This window comes from Pinus tabuliformis, chromosome 1_2 (genome assembly GCF_031772625.1).
Source record: "Pinus tabuliformis cultivar Carrire ecotype Pingquan chromosome 1_2, CPIR1, whole genome shotgun sequence".
Classification (NCBI taxonomy): domain Eukaryota; kingdom Viridiplantae; phylum Streptophyta; class Pinopsida; order Pinales; family Pinaceae; genus Pinus; species Pinus tabuliformis.
The window spans coordinates 607,918,791-607,934,725 of NC_142298.1; the positions used below are offsets into that span (position 1 = coordinate 607,918,791).

The window sequence follows — 15,935 nt, forward strand, 5'->3', positions numbered from 1 at the left end:
ATACTAGACTTTAACATAGAGGTGGGATGACAGCCCCTCTAATGTTAAATATCAAGAGCACATGAACAAATGCATAATAGGCACATCCTAGAACAGAGTAGAAATGGAAATTGAGCAATTAACAACAAAAGAAGCTTGTATTAGCTGAAAATGAAGACCAGACACTGCAAGTATCAAAGTAGTTACAGTCTCCAGAAGTTGAACCTTACATCCAAACAACAGCCATCAACCCTGATTACATCTGTGTTCTCGGTATATATAGAGTTTGATTACAAAGATATTTTGATGTTTTATGTGTGGAGGGATCATAATCGACCACCAACTGCTTTAACTCTTTGATGGAGTCTCTGCTACAATCTTCTTGCTTTAATGAATTAATTTGACATTCTCTGGTGTTCGGTGGTCCTTCTCTGAGCAGGTGGCGTGCAATATGAATGAAACTCCATAACTGATAAATGCGCTTATCTGCTCGAGGCTATCCTTTTTGTTCTCGATCATACTGCTCTTGAGTGTAGTGATTGAGGAGTTACTATGACGAGTACATGAATGCAGGCCACCTTCGTCCTCTGGAAGTATGGAATGTCTATGGACACGGACAGTATGGCGGAGGCATGGTGGAGAAAGATCAACTGTTGAATCGCGTGGATCGATGGCGGGAAACAATTTGCAGAGGGTATCGGGAAAAAAGGGAGCGCAAAAACGTGAGCTGTCAGATCGCGGGCGGACAGATCCAATGGCTATCAGGCAGAAGAGTAGCGTGGGAGATAACGTGCAGGGACGGTACGATGGGTGGTAAGCGGTATATATCACACTATTTTTCGCAGGTGGGTGGTATTCGTACGCAGGCAAGCGATGCGAATAATTGGCCGATGTGTGGCAGATGTGACAGGGAAGAAACCGCTTTCCCCGCGAGTTAACGCGCGGGCGGTTTGTGGGGTCGGGAGGTGCGAATGCCGTCGGATCACGTGGCAAATGATCGGACGGTGGGGGAAATAAATGGGATTTAACGCGCGGGTGTTATAGACATTTTTGTGCCTTACAACATGAAGCATGAAATGTCAATAATCTGAGGGATCCAAAGTCCCTAAACATGTTGTTCCTACCCCTAGAGGAACAAGGTCAGCAAACCACAGCACTAAATATCAGTTCTCCACCTGAAAACACTCAAAAACACGCTAATTCTGGATCATGTCAACTGCTCCACTGAGCATCTGCGCTGAATGTCAAGAGCTCCACTGTCTACCTGCGCTAAATGTCAACTGCAAGGAAGGCTACCTACGCTGGGCGAGTTGGGACATGTGGCACAGTCATTCCTCAAGGTGTCAATGCCCAGGAAGCTTCCAAAATGACACTTGGATCAGGGAATTCGACTTGTGATGAGTAAGAGGGTCTAGATCTCCAAGTGGAAGCAAGAACCTCCAAGTGGACTCAAGAACTGAAGAATAACTGAAGTGGGAGAGGACACTAGTCAGCTTCATGCCAGCTACAAGCTCACTCATCCTTTCTCCAAATCTCCTATATATAGAGCTCTCTCATGAGGTCTAGGGAGGCTGGAATCTTGTGAATGTAAGGAAGTGCTGTTGGTTTGAGTATAGAACTATTGGGTGATTTGGGTGGCGGGGACCGTTGGATCGGGACGATGAATGGCTGCAAATGAAGAATGATGATTGGCTGCGGAAGCACGGAGTTGCATGAACATGGTTCTTCGGGGGCTTAAGGTTGGAAGGGCCATTGCATAGGGCTTAGAGGAAATAGAGAGGAGATGGAACAGAAGAAGGACAAGCGTGAAATGGGAAAAAGGGAAAAGGTAACTGATGTGGAATCTCTCTGCGCACCATCAAGCAGGCCAAGACTGCCTCTAACCTTAGAAAATTGTCATTGTATAGCAGAGCTAACAGGACCAATGCAGACACCATCAATTGGTGGGAGACACTATCGATTGACATTCATAAATGACTACACAAGGAAAACATGGGTCTATCTCCTAAAACAAAACAGTGAAGCGTTTGAGTGCTTTCATCAATACAAAGCTCTTGTTGAGAAGCAAAGTGGACACTACATCAAATTCCTTAGAACTGACATAGGTGGTGAATACATCTCAAATGACTTCCTTCATTCTTGTGGGGAACATGGAATTCACAAGAAATTTACAACAAGATATACACCACATCAAAATGGTGTGGTAGAAAGGGACCATTATGGAAATGGAAAGGAGTATGTTGAAGGCAAAGCATTTGCCAAATGATTATTGGGCGGAAGTTGTCGTATGTGAAACATATATCTTGAATAGATGTCCAACCAAAAGTGTCTAGAACATAGTTCCTGAAGAGGCATGGAGTGGAAGAAAGCATAGTGTCACTCACATGAGAATATTTGGTTGTGTGGCATATGCACGTCTTGGATGAGTTGAGGAAGAAGTCGGACAACAAGGAGGAGAAATGCATATTTTTTGGATATAGTGATGAATCCAAGGCGTACAAGCTCTCCAATCCATCAACCAAGAAGGTCATAATTAGTAGATATGTGTAGTTCATAGAAGAGGAAGCATGGGATGGAAGTTTAGAGAAGACAGTCAATGTGAAAGCATGTATACCACATGAGGACAAAGAGGAATTTATAGCAGCAAAAAATTCCTCAACAGTGACTCCCTCTACTCCTATTCAAGCGAAACAAATTAGGCAGTAACTATCGCCATCAACAAATAATAGGACATCATCGCACAGTCAAGCAAGTGCTTCTCCAAGCACTCTGCAAAGAACAACACCAAGTGACATGTCAAGCCCATATTCAATAAGCATAAGAAGACCAAAATTCAGAAATTTGAATGAAATTTATGAGCAAGATGAAGTTGATAGCAACGCTAGTCTGAATTCCTTATTTGCATTATTTTCTCATGTAGATGACCCAATCCATTTTGAAGACGCAGTCAGAGAAGAAAAATGGGTTGCGGCAATGGAGGAAGAAATAGAAGCAATAGAAAATAATGACAAATGGGAGTTAGTGAACCTTTCGCAAGGAAGATGAGTCATTAGAGTGAAGTGTGTCTATAAGACCAAGAGCAATGTCGACAGTGAGATTGAAAGGCATAAAGCAAGGCTAGTTGTCAAAGGATACAAGTAGCAGCATGGAAGAGATGCAAGCAGCAACATGGAAGAGATTATACGGATACGTTCGCACTAGTCATGAGGATGGAGACAATGCATATGGTTGTGTTGATTGTTGTGCGACATAAATGGAAAGTGTATTAAATGGGCATAAAATCATTGTTCTTAAATGGAGTGTTCAAAGAGGAAGTGTATGTTGCGCAACTGCCTAGTTATGATGTAGAAGGCCAAGAAGACAAAGTGTATCGGTTGAGGAAAGCTCTTTATGGGCCAAAACAAGCACCACGTGCATGGTACAGTAGGATAGATGCTTACTTGTTGGACAATGGTTTTGACAAATGTGATGGTGAGCCTACTCTCTACATCAAAGAGAGTGATGGTAAGGTTCTTATTGTCATCTTATATGTAGTTGATTTTATTTTTACAGGCAGTGATGATTTCCTCATTGCTAACTTCAAGAAAGTCATGAAAATTGAATTTGAAATGTGTGATTTGGGGTTTTTAAGATATTTTTTGGGAATAGAGGTGAAGCAAACAGAAAATGGTATTTTTATTTCTCAAGCAAAGTATGTGGCAGACATTTTGGAGAGGCTTAAAATGTAGGACAACAAGCCTGCACCAACTCCAACTATCATGGGGTTGAAGTTGAGCAAAGAAGATTGCAACAACAATGTCAATCCGACATTACAGAAAAGTATGATAGGCAGCTTGATGTATTTGACTGTCACTAGGCCAGATATAATGTATGCAGTGAGTTTGGTGTCGAGGTTCATGGAGACACCAAAGGAAATGCATTAGCAAGCAACGAAAAGGATTCTAAGGTATGTTAATGGGAAAAACAATATGGTATTTTGTATGCCGCAATAGATGATTTTAGGCTGGTTGGTTACTGAAAGTGATTGGGCAGGAAGTGTCGATGACAGAAAGAGCACATTGGGATATGTTCTTCATTTGGTTTCTGGAGCTATTTCATGTGCCTCCAAGAAGTAACCTATAGTTTCATTGTTAACAACAGAAGCTGAATACGTCGCTACAACAACAACATGTCAGACAGTTTGGATGGGAAGGATGTTGAGGGATCTTCGTCACGACCAAGGGGGAACAAAAACTATTTTCTACGACAACACTTCAACAATTGCATTGTCATAGAATTATGCTTTTCACAAGAGGACCAAGCATATTGATGCTAAATATCACTTTATCAGAGAGTTGATTAGCACTGCAGGTCACAGGAACAATTTGCTAATATTTTCACAAAGGCATTGGCACGTGAAAGTTTTGTTTATCTCAAAGATTGTTTGGGAATTGTCAAGGGAAATAGTTCTTATTAAGGGGGAGTGTTGGAAATATTAATCTCAACCACTGCTTTAAACACAGTAAAAAACACCATGCTTGTCCAGTGAACCACTCCATGGTTGTGATTTCGTTTGCAGGCGAAAGGACTGAAGTTAGAGTAGAAGTACAACACTGAACATTCTGCAACACAATAGAGAAGTTAAGGAACTTAATTAAATTGGTAGATAAATATGGGCAAGCATTCACTCAACAACTATTTCCCACACTCCATAACTCCTACAAGTTCAGAAAACCAATTACTATGTAAAATCGCCTATGTTGCGTATAAATTATTTGCTCTGTCATGTATTAATGTCAAATTTGTATGTTGAGATAAATACAGATGTAAAAGTCATTTGTAATGTTGGGGAAGTTAGAGAGTGACAGTCTGTGAGGTAGTGAAGAGAAAATCGTGGAGGAAATATTGTGGGCGCATGAAAACCAATTTTACGGAGTTTTACAGACATTTACTCCACAACCCTAGTGATGCGTAAAACGCAGTAAGTGTTTTGTATTTTCACTTGGAGCTGCAGCCTCCATTTATCACGTGAATGTATTTTCCTATGTTTTATATAATAATCAAGAGTATGTTATGTTGTGATGTGTCTTAAACATTCATGAGTAAATTTACGACAACCTTTTGCTTTTAGTCTGTTTTGTTGTGAGTTATTTCTTGTGTTTTATTAAGCCTCTATGTAGTTGTGATTTCCATGCTACAACATAAGACTTACGTCGACGAAACTGAATTACCATAAGACTTACCTTGTTGCAGCCGATTTCCAAGTGAGACTCCTCACCTCTGCTTGTAAAATTTTTCTAACAAAATAACGCTCTATGTTAATTTCACCTGACGCTCTCACCTAGCTCTCACCTGACACTCTGATACCAATTTGAAGGAGGCTCAAAATAACCATTTCTGCACCACGAGTTTTGCATTGTTCTAGATAGTTCGAGCCATATATGATATGCTGCCACCAGTCCCATATACTTCCTCACATAGTTTGCAGTCTCATTTTGAACTAAGTGCCTTGCCTATTAAAATCAACAAATTATTGCAAATCAATGAAACTCTCTCCCTTGCGGTTCACTTCTTCGATCATCTTCTTCACCTCTTCTTCAGTTGCTTCTGAACAAGACGAGAACCTCAAAAATGAATTTTGTTCCACACTAGCTGAATGTCTAGGCCACATTCTCAATTTATGATTTCTTCACTGCATAGTGATGGCTTCACCAAGGAAACTTCACAATGTTCAGCTTCTTATGACTCCCTAGATCAATCTCCACAATCCGAGCCTTCACAACAATGCTCAACCCTTTTCATTCACCAACAGACCCCATGATGGGTGCTAAGATCGATCGTCTTTATCTAGCTCAATCCACAGTAGGCTCTCATAGAAAACAATAATGACTGTGATTATGGTAAAAAACACATTGCAATCTTCACCTTCACGTTGACAACAATCAGTCACACAACAATCATTGACACAAATCCCATGCCATTCTAGATCTTTGAGAAGCTAGGAGGATGTAAGAATCGACTCAATGTGATTCGATCTACTGCTTCTGAAGAAAGAAACCTTAAAGATCTTGAAGATTCTGATGAGCCCCATAAATGGGTAATGATATGGGCCCATTTTGCCTCCTAACATAGTTTAATCAACCATTCTCTTAGCTTATTGCATGTTTTTTTATTATATTTATGCTTATGGAGTGAGTTGGGTTGGTCATTATGCCATGGAGTCTAATATGTGTTTAATGCAGATTTTTGTTGAATTTTGGAGATAAGGTCAAATATTTAATGGACAATTGGCAGCAATAATTCAAAGTAGACAAGGGAGAGGATTTATAGAAGGGTATCCCCCTCATTTATGACTCCCCACTTCGAATTCTGCATCATGTAGCTCGGAGCACAAACAACCACATCAATGCACTAGGAGGAAACCGAGAAAGTGGAGGATAACTTCTTTTTATCTCAAGTTTTGGGAGCCAAGCCTCCCTGATTTTAAGGAAGTTGTTGGGAGCTTCAGTTGCATAATTAGAGAGGCCTAGGGTCTCATTAGGAAGTTAGTCAAATTTTCGAATTTTTGTTGCAGCTTTGCTCTGCTCAACTTCTAGCTTACTTTTGTTGACAGTTTCATGTAATCCTATTATTATTTTCATAATAAAGATGAGATCCTCTTTGAGCTAGCACTGAGATACCTCAGAGGGCTGAAGCTCTTGGGTTATGGCCCAATCCAAGTAGCCAAGATCCTCTTGTTTGTATTTATATGCTTTGTTTCAGTTTATGAATTAGTTACTGTTAGATAAATCTCTTTCTTGGTTAATAATAGGTTTCTTTTGGTGATTTATAAGGTTGTTTCGATTTAACGTTTCTGTAGCAGGTCAAACAGTGATAGAAAGAAGATACAAAAACGCCATCAACAGAGCCTTGGCCTCCTTTCCTCCCCTTGGGACCATGAATTGAGGCCAAGACCCTCTTGCTACCACAGAAACACAAATTTTCCATCTCAATAGGATTTCTAGTGTTGCAGTTTGTTAGAAGGTTAATTCTTTGCTTTAGATCTATTTCACCATGCTTATTTCTATCTTGCAATAATTTTCCTTCCATGCTTTCTCTCATTATAGCATTTTTTCAACATTTCTTTCCATAGTTCATAATCTAGATTAGCTTGATGCAAAATTCTATTTTTTTGATGTACTTAGTTTCCTTGCTTGCTTAATCTCATTGTTTGATTTTCAATTCTCTTGTAACAAATCTCTTCTCACAACAAGTTAGCCAATCTGCCATCACAATCTCTCTTTGATCTACGCCTCACAGGTCACCCAGAGTTCATTTTAAATCTGCCTTAGTTTCTGCACTTTTCCGTGGACTTTCCTCTCTTTTCTTGAACAAATCCAACCATCTTTCTCTCTCCCAATCATTCTTGATGGACCGTAGACACCTTAACACATCATCCTAGCCTTCAGCTACCCTTTTCACCTGCTTTACTACCTTCAAAACCTCCAAAACTACTCTCGGCATCCTCCTGTAGACCTCCTGTAGATCCCCTGCAGCGTCCTGTAGATTTTCTTGTAGGACAATTTTTGAAGTCCGATTGTAGTAAAAGCCTCCAGAAGGCCACTTGAGACATCCTAGGACCCATCCACACCATCCTACACCTCTACAAATCCCAAAGTCACCCTCCATCACTACCTAATCATTGCCACATTCACAATCAAATAAATTACATGCATGACAATTTCACATAAAAATACATAAAAATCTAAAAAGATGTTTTTTTGCTCATTTAATTCTAGAAATAGCTTGAGTAGATGTTGTTTACTTCCTGAGTCGGAAATGGCATTCATTTCATGGTTTTTCATCTCTCTTTCTGCAAAATTAGGATTAGTTGGTTAAGTAGGGTTTGCTATGTTTACTTTACATTTCAGTCTTCTTTTCCTTTCTGCAAGTAGAGTAGCCTCTGTAGAGTAAGATTTCCTTTCTTTCATCACATATAGAGCTTCTTCTGGAATCCATAGAAGTTGGCTTGAGCTCCTAGTGATCTTGCGCCAGCTGACCAAGTGACAACCTATAGTAAGAACTAGTACATAAAACACCATCACTTCCAAGTTTGTTACGAACTATCGGGTTGATAAAAGTAAAGTAGGAAGCCCAAGAGTTGTAGAATTATTGCTGCAATACTGGTGCTCACCACTTTTCAGTGTCATTGTCGGGGAAGTGTCAAAGTATTTTGTGATTACTACTTTCTCTATGGCAACATTCTGCTAAGTAGTTTATTTCAACAAAAGTAGAGTAGTTGTTTCTTTCAGTTCCGCATTTCATTTGCTTTCATTTTCAATTCCGCAAATTTCATTTTAGAAAAAGTATATTAGTCATTTCCTTGCTTTCAGTTCTGCATTTCATTTTCTTTCATTTTCAATTATGTAAATTTCATTTCAGCAACTTCACTTTAGCAAACGTAGACTAGTCATTTCCTTGCTTTCAGTTCTACATTTCATTTGCTTTCCTTTTCAGTTCTGCAATTTCATTTCAGCAAGTTCATTTCAGTTAGTTGCAATTTGTTTGTTCAATCAATTTCAGTTTTGCAGGTACAAGCAGTGAAAAAAACAAAAACCAACCAAAAATATTTCCTTTCATGCCTCGTAGGAACAAAGATAATTCAGGAAAATTCTTGCCCAACACCCCCACTACATCACATAGCCACCCTTCTCTCTTCTTTGGTGGCAGTGATCAAGAAGAAACTTTAGATGAGCAACCTGAGATATTTGAAGAACCTATAGGGGAAGAAGAAGAAGAAGACATCCCTCTTGAGACAATGTCTGAAAATAGAAATTCTAGGGGGAATGGAGAAAGAATAGAGGGTACCTTTCCCATCTGAGAGACCAATGGGGACCCCAAAATGAAGAATATAAGTCCCTCAGCCCTACGTCACTTCGATGGTTTGACCATAGAAGATCCTAACACCTTCTTGTTTGAGTTTGTTTTCATCTGACGAACCTATTACTATGCAGAAGATGAGCAAAAGTTGAAACTATTTCCTTCTACTCTCAAGGATGTAGCATTGCGTTGGTTCATGGGGTTACCTGGCAATAGCATGACAACTTGGGCTCAGATGCAGTAGGCCTTTAACAAAAAATACTGAGACTACTATAGATCAAAATATACCAAGGAAGAAATCTTTTGAATGACCATGGGAAGTGATGAATCCTTGGAAGATTATGAAGAGAGGTTCCAACTCAGTTACAAGAGGGCCAGGTGCACACTTGACCCTGAATCTCTAAAGTTGGTCCTGCTCAAGCGAATTCCGAAAGACCTTCTAGACACCCTCCATTTACTGGCCGGGGGAGACATCTATGAATTACCTTATGAGGACATAAAAACTATCTTTATAAATCATTCTAGAGTAGCAAGAAAGAGAGGTAGGGGGAGTCAACCCATAGACAATACCTCCTCATCCAATTCATCCATCAAAGTTAAACTTGGAAACATGCTAGAAGACTTTTAGAGTGAGATGCTACAGACTCTTGCCATGCAAATGGATACCTTGCATATCAAAAGGAAATAAGAGGAAGAAGAGAGGGCTTTGGCCATTTTTTGTCCTAGGTGCATCGGGAGGAATCCTAAGAACGAATGCCCATTGAACCCTATAAAGGTATGTTCAGTCTGTGAAGCAAATCATTCTACAGAAAAGTGCCCTTCCTTGCCTGGACTTAAAGTTGTATACCAGGGGGCCGAAGGAGCCACTGAACCACTCTATTTCATGAACCAGAGAGACCGCATGGACCTAGACCATACCAGCAGGGGATGCAAGGGACATCCCAGGCATACTACAACCCCAACCAAGTCACTGCCATACCTTCTTGGGGCCCTCCTGCTCATCCTCCTCGGTCCACGCCTCCTCCTTGGTCCTATCCATCTCAGTATCATGCCCAACTAGCCGCCCATTCATTTCAATCATATACTCAGCCACAACCTCAGTGGAATGCAACTCATGAGCGATGGAGGCCCCATTACAACTCTCCTCCCACTCTTTTGCCTCCACCACCTGCTCAACCTCAACCATTGCCTCCTGCTCCACCAAGGCAACCCCAAATGCCTACCCAGCCGAACCCGAACCCAAACAACAGATAGGCTCAGCAAGTATATGGTGGGGAACCATGATGCCCAACTTATGCTGTGGAGATTTAGGAGATTAACCTGTGATCTAGGAACGTTCTCCCACATATCCAGCCTCCTCCTAAGGAGGTTGAGGAAGATAAAGAGGAAATTAAAGCTAAAGAAATTCCACCCTTTCCTGAGAGACTATCCAGGACAACACAACCCACCCCAGAAGAAACTAAACTTCTGGGTGAATTGAAATAATTATGTGTAAAGATACCACTTCTCCAAGCGATAAAAGATGTGCCTATATACAATAGAATGATCAAAGAGAAGTGCTTTAGGAATCCAAGTAGGCACAAGAGAGATGCCCCAACCATCAATGTCATAGGACAACTTTCTGACCTGATGTTGGGGCAGGTAATCTGTCCAAAATATCTGGACCCTGGAAGCCCAGTAGTTGATGTCCACATCAATGGCACCATGATCCCACACACCTTGATTGATCTGGGAGCTGTAATTAATGTGATGAAAAAGGACACCATGCTCAAACTTAACCTCCAGGGCTCCTTGAGGAAGACCACGACAATATTACAGCTAGCAGACCGCTCCACCATGACCCCTGAAGAAATTGTGGAAGATGTGATGGTCTCTATTGATTCTTGGGAGTACCCTACTAATTTACTAGTTCTCCAGCCGAAGGAAACGCTCACTGGGTATCCTCTCATCCTAGGGAGACCCTAGTTGGCTACTGCTGATGCCTACATCAGCTGTCAAGCTGGGAACATGACCGTCAAGAATGGGCATATGTCCAAACAGTTAATCCTATATCCTCCTGCCCATCCCTTGTTAGAACATGATCTACCTCTCTGGTTGGAGGAGGAGGATGAGGATGAAGTCTATTCTGCACTACTTTGAGCATTAGAAACTATCATGGGGGGAAACAACAAAATGAGGATGATATCATTGAAAATTTAATTCAGAATCCACCCCCCAATACCTTGCTATTAGAAGATATAGTGAAAAAACCCAAAACAATCCCTTAACTGATCTCTATGTGGCTGACCCGACCTCTCTTCGTGTTAAGAATATAGAGTTCGGCACAGAAAGAACCTTGAAAATCAATTCATCTCTATCCACTTCCCAGGAGAAGGAGTTGTGCAGCTTATTGAGAAAACATTTAGATGCCTTCGCCTGGAGTTATAAGGAGATGAAGGGAGTGCACCCTTCAATATGTACTCATCATATATACATTAAGGAAGATTGAAAACCAGTCAGGTAGCCTCAAAGGAGGATGAATCTTGCCCTCAAAGACATTGTTAAGAAAGAATTGCAAAAATGATTGGATGCGGGATTCATTTACCCCATCTCTGACAGTGAATGTGTCTCTCCTTTGGTGCTAGTGCCAAAGAAAAACGGTAAGTGGAGAATCTGTGTCGATTATCAGGAACTAAACAAAGCCACTAAAAAGGACCGTTTTCCTTTGCCTTTCATAGATCAAGTATTATATGGTCTGGCTGGGAAAAAAATTTCTCCTTCCTAGATGGGTTTAGGAGGTACAATCAGATTCAAATCAGCCCGAAGGACCAAGATAAGACCACTTTCACTTGTCCTTGGGGTACCTTTGCATATCAGGTCCTTCTTCTTGGGTTGTGTAATGCTCCATCCACTTTCCAGAGAGTAGTATTGAGTATATTTTCTAACTTGGTTCATGATGCAGTGGAAATATATATATGGATGATTTTACTCATTATGGTTCTAACTTTCAAGAAGCTTTATCTAACCTAGGAAAAGTCTTGGACAAGTGTATTGAAATGAACTTGTCCCTCAGTCCGGAAAAATGTGAATTTTTGATGACTGAAGGGACCGTGCTAGGTCATGAAATATCTCAACAAGGATTGCAGGTGGACCCCAAAAAAATTTCCATCATCCAAAGGGTCCCACCTCCTCAAAAGGTGAGAGATGTCAAAAGTTTCCTAGGCTTAGCTGGATATTACAGAAGATTCATTAAAGATTTCAGTAAGTTAGCCTCTCCATTGTTTGGTCTTTTAGGAAAAGATGTCGAATTCATATGGACTGAAAACTGTCAAGAAGCCCTAGATACCTTGAAAAGCAAACTTGTGACTGCCCCAATTTTGAGAGGCCCAAACTGGGCCCTACCTTTCCACATTCACATGGATGCCTCAAACAAAGCAATAGGAGCAGCCTTAGGACAAATTGATGAAAAGTTACCTTATGACATATACTTTATAAGTAAAAAATTGTCAAAGGTAGAGTTAAACTACACAGTAACTGATCATGTTGCAATTAGATATTTAATGAACAAACTAAATGTAAATGCTTGCATTATTAGATGGCTGCTTTTACTGTAGCAGTTTGATTTGACCATTATTGATAAGCCTGGTAAAGAAGTTGTTGTTGCTGACTTTTTGTCTAGAGTAAATTTTCCCGTAGGTGAAGAAGGAATGGTGGATGATAAAATGCCAGATGAACACCTATTTTCTATCTCAGTACTCTCTCCATGGTTTGTTGATATAGCAAACTACTTGGTTTCAATACAGTTCCCACCACACCTGTCCTCAAAGGAGAAGAGAAAGATCATGAGGAAAAGCACCCCTTTCATCTGGATTTGGGGCAATCTCTTCAAACTTGGACCAGATTAGATCTTGAGAAGACGTGTCAGGGAGGAAGAAGTTTTTCACATTCTCCTGACCTGTCATGACGGGACTTGTGGAGGCCATTTTGTAGCAAAGAGGAGTGCCTTCAAAATATTGCAAGTAGGCTACTATTGGCCCACTCTTCATTAAGATGTGAGGAGGTATACCAGCCAATGTGATCAGTGTCAATGAATGGGGAAACCTACTCCAAAGGATGAGATGCCCATGTAACCTCAAGTGACCTCCGAGCCATTTGAGAAGTGGGGCATGGAATTTGTGGGTCCTATCAACCCTCCTTCAAAACAGAAGCAATACATCATTGTGTGCACCGATTATTTGACAAAATGGGCAGAAACAAAAAAAATCAAGGAAGTAACAGAGGAAAAAGTAGCTAAGTTTTTGAGAGAAAACATATTCTATAAGTTCGGGTATCCAAGAGAAATGGTCACAGACCAAGGCAGTCAGTTCACTTCCAAGTTGATTGAAGACCTGCTCACACATCATAAAATCAAGCACAAGACTTCCACCCCTTACCATCCACAAGCCAATGGGTAGGTGGAAGTCACTAATAGAGCTTTGGAAGGAATTCTGACCAAGGTAGTGAGCAGCAGTAGGCAAGATTGGGCGGATAGACTAGTTGAGGCCACCTGGGCCTACAAGACAACATGGAAGACCACCACAGGGTTCAAACCCTATGAACTAGTCTATGGGAAGAAGGCTTTGTTGTCAATAGAATTTGAATACAATATTCTAAGAATGGAAGCTCAGCTGGACCTAGGCCTCAACCATGCAGAGAGGGAAAGACTACTCCAACTCAATGGATTAGATTAACAATGATTGTAGGCCCTTCTCCACACAGAGGTAGTTCAGATTTAGAGGAAGATATGGGATGACAAAAATATCAAGGAGAAGCAATTCCAAGAGAGAGATTGGGCACTGCTCTATGACTCAAGGTTTAAAGACTTCAAAGGCAAGCTGGGGACAAGATGGTTGGGACCCTACACTGTGGAAAACTGCAATGACAATGGTTCAGTTCTGATCAGAACCATTGATGAGGAAGCCATCCCCATGCTTGTCAATGGACATAGGTTGAAAATTTACAAGAATCCCCTCTCCAAGTGAGATTTCATTGAAGATCTGAATACAAAAGTGATGCTAGTGGATTAGGTCTTAGCCTCCACTTCACCCATTCACTGAAGAAGCAAAAAAAAAAAAAATAATAAGGACTCAAGTGAAAACCTCCATGAGGCACTTGAGTCCCATCATTGGGTTGAAAACATCTTTTGAGGTGGCCCACTAATGAAAAAAAGAGAGAGAGAGAGAGAGAATAAGATCCCTGGGTGAAAACCTCCCTTGGAGGCACCCAGGGTAGGAAAATAGGGTGAAAACCTCCTTGGGTGCCCTAGTTGTCTTTCAAAAAAAAAAAAAAGAGAAGAAAAAACAGAGAAAAGAAGGAAAAAGAGAATTAACTTTTAATGTGCATTGCAGGTTATAGGTGGACCACAGGGAGCAAGTGAAGATGCCACAGAGCCTATTTCATCTCTCCCACACTCTTCTCCATCATTTCTGACCTTTCTTACACCTCACTGTGTTTTTTTCTGGAAACTGTGTGTTCTACAGGAGGCCCTGTGTGTTCTACAGGAGGCTCCTATAGAAATCACAGAGAGCCATAAATGGCTCCAAAAATTAGTTTGAGGGGTTTGGATGTTTCATGAAGAGCATGTAGATCCTCCTATAGCTATCCACCCTCCTTGCCATCCATCCCACACCTGCACCACCTCATCATCATCATTTTTTCCGTCCTGTCGAAAAACATAGAAACCAGTTTTTTAGAAAAAACAAAAAAATAAAGGAGCAGCACCTCAAATCTCACCTGCATCTTGCCAAGTACCTCTCCATCTGCATCATCACCTTTGGCATCATTCTCATAGTTCCCAGCACAAAAATCAGCTAAATTTTTTAAAGGGAGAAGCAGCTACAGGAGCTCCTGTAGGAATTCCTATAGTAGCTCATCCCATTAAAATCAAGCCACAACAGCAAAAAGAGTGCAACCATGGGATTGAAGGCGACATCTAAAGCTAGATCCAACTAGAGGATACCTACACAAAGCAAACAAGCCACACATCAGGAAGCAAAAAGCATGCATCATAGTAGATACAAGCATGCAACAACTGAAATACGAGCATGTAGCAGCAAAAGGAACCAAAATGTGTCACAACACGTACATTCAACTAACAGGTAAGTGACTAACCCTCTCCTCTGTTGCATCTATGGCGAGTTAACTGACCACCCTCATCAAGTTGACTGTGCTCATCTAGAGATGTCACCACACGTGTGCCTAGTCAACTCAGAGAAAAATCTAAAGGACAGGTACTGGAGGGTATGGAAACTCCGATGCAATGATGGGAAGTGATTGCAGGAAAGAGCCATGATAACAGGGTAGTGGGGACCAATGGTTCAAATATGGCAATGTACATTTTTTCCAGCTCACCCCATCACCAGAAATATCTCAAAGAATAAATAGGTACTCCTCCTCGAAACTCCTTCACCACCTTTTCTTCCATTTCATCCTCGTCCACTTAGCTGCAACAAGCTCTTTGCCACCCCCATAGCATCGAAACCATCATTCTCCATCGCTTTCATCCATCTTCCTACTATCGGCATTCTACAAGAGCACTTACAAATTCTACAGGATCACCTACAGACAGTTCTACAAGAGGGGCAGTATGTTGTTTTTAAGGAGAAAACACGGGGTTTTTGCTTGATTTCTAGCTTGAGGAGGTAGGTTCTATGCATACCCACCTTAATTATCAATATTTGCAAGGAATGATATAATTTTAAGGAGAAATTGAGTCCATAGAAGAAGAGGAATTACATAAAAGAATTCTGCTCGTTTTCTTCAAAAAACACTGTTTTTCCTTTATTTTCGTGTTTCTTCAAAATTCTTGTCTCCATCTCTACCTTGGGTGTCCAAAAGGGGTATAAGCACAATGACAGGGGGATTTATAAGGAAGGAGCCCACAAATTTAACCAGGCTCCATCAACATCCCGAAGTAGTAGCCATTTTCACCAGAGCAAATTGGATGCCATTTTTTAAGAAATTCTAAGGTTTGATGAAGAAGTGGCTCAAGAGTTTGCCCTTTCTTTAGTCCTCACTCGATGACCCATGCCACTATTACTTTTAGAGGTATCTCCATGGAAATCACCCTAGAATTTATCAGTAGGGTTACCACCCTTCCT

General features: G+C 40.9%; 1 pseudogene; it reads left to right on the plus strand.

Moving 5' to 3' along the window:
* Positions 1–542: 542 nt before the first annotated feature.
* The window catches only part of LOC149207096 (amino acid transporter AVT6A-like), a 35,683-nt pseudogene continuing 20,290 nt past the window's right edge, over positions 543–15,935 (plus strand).